Raw genomic sequence first — 7,031 nt, forward strand, 5'->3', positions numbered from 1 at the left:
CGCAGGTCTCCGGGCAGGGATACGGAGAGGGAAACTGTAGTTCAGAAGCGGAAAGTCAGGACACAGATGTTTTTAAAAAAAAAACAAAACAAACAAACAAAAAAACCACCCCACTACTCCAAAACGCCTCAACTAGCGCAGCAACCCGCTCACCACCAGTTATGGGAGGGGCAGATGGCGGGCGGCTGCAGCTCTGGCTGAAGATGCTGGGAGACAGGCCAGGCCCGGCGCGAGCAGGGCACGGAGAAGACGCGGGGTTCTGAGCGGGGGCGCGGGCAGGGGCGCGCGGGTGACCGGGCGCGGGGCAGGGCGCAGCCTGGGGCGGGCCGCGGGCCCAGGCTGCAGGGGCGGGGGCCGGGCCGGCCGTGGCGAACGTTCCCCGCCGGCACACACTCACCGGCGCCGGGAGCTCGCCTCTCGCCGCCGCTGCTCCCGCGGCCGCCAGCGGCTCTTCCCCTCCGCCTCCGCCAGTGCCGCCGCCGCCGCCGCCGCCGCCCAGGCCGGGCCGCGTTCCCCTTCCGCTTCCGGGAGCCGCAGCGCCGGAGCTGGCGGGGTAGGTGCCAGTCCGCCCGCACGGTGGGTGCCTAACTGCCGCCGCCGCCGCCTCCGCTCGGCGCCCCGGGGTGGCGATGGGAGCCGCCGAGGGCCGAAAGACCAGAAGTCGCGCCGCGGCCCCCAGACCGCGTGCCCTGCCGGAGCGCCATCGCCCGAACACTCGTACCTGACGCACCTCGGCGCCGCCGCCCCCAGCTGCTGCCTCCTTCCCAGCTCTGCCCGGGGCCCCCTCCTCCTCCACACCATTGTCCTCCCTGTCGAGGGGATTGGAGAGGGGCCTTCCTTTAAGGATTGCCTTTATCCTCCTCCTTTCCGGAGAGAGGCCTCACGGGCCTCTCTACCCCTAACTGGATGTCCCCTGGTACCTTGCTTCAAATCGCAGTCCCCAGCATCAGCATCCTCCCGGAACTTGTTAGAAATGCACCATCTCAGACTTCCTGAATCAGTATTTGCATTTTAACAAGATCTCAGGTGATCCCTATCGTGCACCTGAAAGACTCGGAACTAGTGAATAATCTTGCCCTCTTCAGACCCTCCATGTGACAAGAGACAAAGTTGCCCAAGACATCCAAGGTTTTTCCTGTTCCTGCTGGCAACCAACGTTCACACAGAAACAAGCTTTACTTAGTGTTTCAGATGACATCCAAAAGTTGCTGGCTTTCTCATCCTTGCAACTTAGGAAAAATAAATTGACTCAACACTGAAATAATTCACCTCCCAATCTAAATTCCTATCGTCATCAAACACCAGAGACATATTAAAACCTCCCCTGTGCCCCCTCACCTCAGCTGAACAGAACTTTGGGAAGGTTAAAATGTTTGCAGTACTGTGGAGCTTCATGCCTGCATGCCACAGGAAGAGTGACAGATATGTGGATGGAAAGAATATTACCTGCTGCATGACATCTGAACGCCTTACAGAATGGCATTGAAAGCTCTTCACAAACTGGTCTCTCCCTCCTCTCCAGTCTTATCTCTGACTAACTTGGTTCTTCTCCCCATCCTAGAATGTCTTTCATCTTCCTCTTAATTCTATCTGGACTCAGAAGTCAGCTCAAATCCTGCTGTCCCGGAGTTCTCTCTCACCACTGCACTAAGATCACACACATTGGAGCTTATTTTGGACCCTTATGTTACCCTGTATTGCTAGATATTTTAAAGCGTGTTGTGTCCTGGTTTCTGAATTGCAAACACCTTACAGCCTTTAAGTCCTGTATCAGTGGTAACTAAAGTGTGGTTCCCACATAAACAGCACCAGAATCACTTAGGAACTTATAAGAAGTCCGTATTCTCCAGCTCCACTCCAGATCTACTGATATAGAAACTCTGGGGATGGTGCTAGCAATCTGTGTTATAAGAAGCCTTTTAGGTGATTCTAATGCATGCTCAATTTTTTAAATTACTGACCTAGAATATTGTCTGTTAATTCCAAAGGAACTCAAGGGTAGGGGTTGATTTGACTATATGCAAGTTTTTATTGCTTGTCAGATTAAGAAATAAGCTCATATATTCTCAAATAGCTAGGTTTGAAGGTTGTCACACTTGCTTTTGGAAGAATTAATTTTCATAGTGACTTTGATGTAATAGGATTTTTGTAACCGGGTTTGCTTGAAAAGAAAGAAATAATACTGATAACTAGTCACTTTGTGGGGAAGAGGAAACACGTGGAGTTTTACCCCTAAACCCAGATGCCTGAATGGCATGTTCTTTTGCTCTCTCTTAGCATACCCTTGTGAGTGAGACTAATTCGTGGCAAATGATCTCAATAGGTGCTAAAATGAAAATTAGTTGATGGGCAGGTGAAGGCACATAACAATTGGAAGTGTAAATATTTTTCATGCCTTTTTCAAATGAGTTAACCTGTCTCTTATTAGCCAAATCAGTTCCATAGAGAATTTTCTAAGGCATGGAAGGAGAGAAGTGGCAGGAAAAACATTCTCAAAATCATGAGCCTTTTTAGCATGAGCAGTTAAGGTGTAGAGTCAAGGGTCTGTCTATCCCTTAGCCTGAAGGTCAAGTCATAGTTCTGTTGTTCATGCTCCATGTTGACTATATTGTATTGCAACCCACAGACTTAGACATCTGTGCTATAGTGAGAGAATAGGAAGCTATGGCATCATGCAATCTTTTTGAGGAAACTTTCTATTTACTCTCAAGATGGAGAAAAGATATATGTCACACACTTTTTTTTTCCCTCCAGAATTTTAGTCTTCATGGGGCCTGTGACTGACTGAAACATGATTATTAATCAAACTAATATTTATCTGGGAATAGAAAAAGTAGACAAGGACAAGTAGCATTGCTGCCACTGCCAATTTGGCTTCTCAACAAAGGCACAGTCAGGGCGTTTATGTGGGTAAACTCAGCCAACTACTGTGCTTCTGTGCCGTGACTGGGGAGGGCAGGATTTTACTGCAATTTCCTGAAAGTCAGTGCAAGTGCAGTCCAGAGTTTAATCAGTACTGGCTAATAGCCCTTGGCAGCTTTGGGTGGATAGCGTTCTCCACCTGCCCAGCTGGGTACCATGCCCTAAGCACCCACATTTGATGCACATTCATGATTTCTTAGTTGCTTATAGTCATCTCCCCCATCTGTTTGAGTGGCAGGGTGCCCATTCCACCACAGTCTGATAGTCTAATAGTTGTTCTTAACCTCTTTTGGGTTAGACATCTCTTTGAGCAGCTGATGAAAGTTGTGGACCCTCTTCCAAGCAAATTACACATACACACATACACAATTATATAAATATGTACATATATGCTTATCCATGAAGTTTCACAAAATGCTTCACCTTCCCACACCCCCCAGAGAGCCACAATGAAGTCATGAACTTCAGGTTAAGAACTTTCCCTAGGACGTAGAGAGTAGGTAAAATAAACTTTTTTCCCCCCAAATATCAAGGATAATTCTTTAAAAATGCTGCATTCTTAAGAGACAGGACAAAAGCCATACTAAACAGAGGTATAAACGGGGGTACTAGAGAAGCAGCTGGTAGTATCAACAGGATGATTTGGGACTGGCTTCATGGACAAAAGTTCTTGCATCAGACAAGAGAAAATAGGAATTTGACTGGGACAGAGGATCCCTCCAGGATGAAGGAAAGTGTACGCAGAGGCATGGATACATGAAAGTACAAGGTTCATGTGTGGATCAAATGTAAAATATATGGAAGACAGACAGGAGAACGGAAAGGCAGAACAGAGCCAAATCATAGTGAGTTTCAAATACAATGAGATTTCTGATGAGAAGCCATCAAGCTTTTGGAGGAGGGTAACAGACCTGCTCTAATCTGGAAAGACTTTTTGTGACAGCACTGGCATCATTAAAAAGCAGAGTGGTGGGGCATTTAGAAAAGTTCTAAATAACCTAAACTGGAACCTCTTAGTGAAGGCATATGGCTTTGCCTCAACTTTTTAGGGCTGCTTGATGTTTGCTATAGAAGTTTCTATCAAGTTAAATCAAGATGAACCCAAATTCCTACAATTGGTTAAGTGCCCATGGGGAAATGTATCCTAGTGAATGATCGGGTGAGTGTAGAGTCCAGGATGCTCAAGGAATTAAAATCTATTTGGAACTGAAAGAATGAAAATCAACTTGGACTGAAAAGAGAAAGAGAAGAGCCCTGTCACAAATCAGGCTGGGAGGAGAGACACAGATAAAGGCAGCTGCAAAGTTAATAGAAAACACTGTTTTTGCCAAGTTCATGCAGCAGTTAGAAATTACCATAATGACCCTCTCTTTGGGTGATTACTGACCAGTGATGCCCTAGACCACTTGCTATTTTCATTTCTCACTAGGGATGCCCAATTGCTCAGCCACCCTGGCACCTTCACTTCCTGGCAACACCCAATTCCTAGTTCATTCCCTCTTTTTCTAATCCCACTCAAAACAACCAATCCAAACTGATCATTGCTTCTCTTAGACCATCTTCAAAGTCCTTCAATAAAAGGCCAATTCACAAAAGATGCCTTATTCTGCCTCCTTGTCTAGCGGCACGCCCCTTAAGTGCCTTCCCTCCTTCCTAAACCCGCTTTTATCGTGCTACAGACTTGTTCCTGGTAGCCTTTGGCTGATCAAGTTTTAACAATTTGATAAGAGGGAATCTAAGAGTTAAAACTCAGTGACTTCCATTTTTGTATAGATACAAGAACAGGAGGGGCTGGGTTCTCCAAAAGGGAAAGACAATCAGGAAATGTTCCGCACCAGGAAAGGAGATGACGAGGCCGGGAGAGACAGCCCACATGGCTCGGGTGGAGCTAATGCTGACTAGGGAAATAAAACAGTGAGTCCTCCAAGGAAAACCCAAGTGCCAGAGGTAATACAAATAGTACATTCTACTATACTTTATGGCTCTAAAACACTTTGGAGAATTAACTCTTTTTTGGGGGGGGGGGGTTCCAAATATACTAACTCCACAGAGCTCCCTTGGATTCACGGACTCCACATCTAACAGATGAACAATGTAGGCCCCCCCCCCCCCCGACATTTCACCTTTTGTCACCCTGCAGGGCCACAGCAGGGAGCCACAGCCTTCCATAGGTAATGCAGGCTCAGAGTGTCACAATGGAGAAGAGCAGGGGGCAAACAAATGCATAACTGAGGAATTCAGTGCCAGCGATGGTGAAAGACTGGTGAACTGCTTAGCATGCACTGACCACACTGTGAGTTTATGAAACACCTGGGCTGCTTCGGATAGCAGTACCTGCCAAAATCACAGACACGTGCACACACCACACACATCATTTCGGGTGGTATTTTTGTTCTTTGCTCTCTTAGTCAAGGAGTAACTTTCACTGTAACTGCATTACAAAAGCAGAAAGTCCATCTCAAGTTCATACATATTCTAGCAAGCAACCCGCTGGTTCACCCCACCTCTTCCTATTCCAGCTTTGCTGCTTGGGAAGAACCTGGAGATATGACCTTATGCAACCATGTAGACAATAATGAAATAGGGTCAAACTTATGTTTAGAAAATCCTGCACCCAGGAATCATCCTCGGGTCTAGGTTTGTGAAAACCTGCATTCTGAGAGACTCTTTCCTGAGGCCATCTGATGACGGTTGCACGCTCATTCATTAATCGCTACGGGAATCACCAACTGTCATTACTGAAGTCTTTTATGGGCATGCTGTCAATATTATAAGGCCACGTTAAAATTACACTGTGTGCAGCAGCAGCTGATGCTGTTTTATGGAGACGAGATTAGAGAGCGTGCAGAAGTATCACACTACAGCTCCCAGCATCACTGCTCCTCACAGCTCTGCTGAAGCAAGATGCTGGGCCACAACAGTAACTCTTTAATCACAGCAGAGAATCATTCAACTGGTCCTTTCCACTGAAGCAAATCCTATCCCTTTAACTAGGTGTGTAGTTAATGATTGTAGATGCCTTCTGTACACTCACCAGTCAACTTTCTATTGTAAACATGAGGGCGGAAGGATCTTGTTGAAGTTTCCTGGGGCAGGAAAGAACATTTCACCTTTCTTACAGTTCAAGCCAGTGTGTGGAAATGCATCCTAGGAGCTGTATGACCTGTCTGGCTTCTCTTATGCTTTGTGTCACGTAGAATGGACCTTCTGGGACCAATGAGACATTAGTCTCTCCTGATTTGTGAAATGCACTCAGAGCTAACTCAAGACTTATTTGTGTTGTCTCATAAATCCTGCTTGCTCCCATAAGTTGGCCTCCATTAGCCCACCATAATGTCTGGGATCTCCGCCTCTGTACTTGAGAGCGAGCGAGCTAGATCTAGGAAGTGTCTATTACAATGCACATAACTGGATGATATTTTGGAGATGTTGATAATTTTCTTAGGGGTGATAATATTATCCTTATTATGTGGGAGAGTATCCTCATACTTAGACGATGCATGCTGGAGTAATAAGGATGAAATGTGATGATACCTGCAGCTTATCTTCAAATGGTTCGACAATATAAAAACATGTGGTAAATACACATACACACATTCATACAAACAGAGAGATAAAGAAAACATGGCAAAATGTTAACAACTGTGGAGTCAAGGTGCTGCTATGGGGGGATTCTTGAATCCGTATTTTTCAACTTTGTTGTATGTTTGAAAAATCTTCATAATGAAAAACGTGGGAAAATGCAAGTTCCTGAACATATCTCAAACCCAGTGAATCAGATTCCCTGGGTGTGGAACCCAAAAAGCCTTACTCATAAGCATCCAAAGTAAGTTTTAACTACACTAAAATGAGAGTCACTGAATTATAGTGGTAATGGAGGAATCAAAGCAATCAGTATATGATAAAAAGAGGAAATTATTTGGGAGAGAAAAATCAACTCAGTTAAGCACCTCTATTTCCTCTTGGCAAAGAAAAGCACAATTTCATTAACTGGGTAAGAGTAATATTACTCATAAATTGCATGAAAATGAAATGTGAAGAACTTGAAAGAGAGTCGTGGTGGAGAACAACAGGAGGCTCAAGAATGGCTGAAAGCAGCATGATGTTCT

General features: G+C 45.7%; 1 protein-coding gene and 1 long non-coding RNA gene across 3 annotated transcripts in view; one reads left to right on the plus strand and one right to left on the minus strand.

Moving 5' to 3' along the window:
- Positions 1–771, minus strand: part of LOC102508493 (zinc finger DHHC-type palmitoyltransferase 21) — a 24,725-nt gene extending 23,954 nt beyond the window's left edge. The window contains exon 1 of one of the 2 annotated variants that reach the window (XM_032476373.1): positions 398–771. The gene's annotated coding sequence lies outside the window, so the exon portion shown is untranslated. The remainder of the gene's footprint in view (positions 1–397) is intronic. The other variant, XM_032476371.1, reaches the window with a different exon arrangement.
- LOC116662611 overlaps positions 1–4,861 on the plus strand; it is a 25,993-nt gene extending 21,132 nt beyond the window's left edge. The window contains exon 3 of the long non-coding RNA XR_004318589.1: positions 4,787–4,861. This is a non-coding gene — a long non-coding RNA (uncharacterized LOC116662611). The remainder of the gene's footprint in view (positions 1–4,786) is intronic.
- Positions 4,862–7,031: the final 2,170 nt, after the last annotated feature.

This window comes from Camelus ferus, unplaced genomic scaffold, assembly GCF_009834535.1.
Source record: "Camelus ferus isolate YT-003-E unplaced genomic scaffold, BCGSAC_Cfer_1.0 contig732, whole genome shotgun sequence".
NCBI lineage: Eukaryota > Metazoa > Chordata > Mammalia > Artiodactyla > Camelidae > Camelus > Camelus ferus.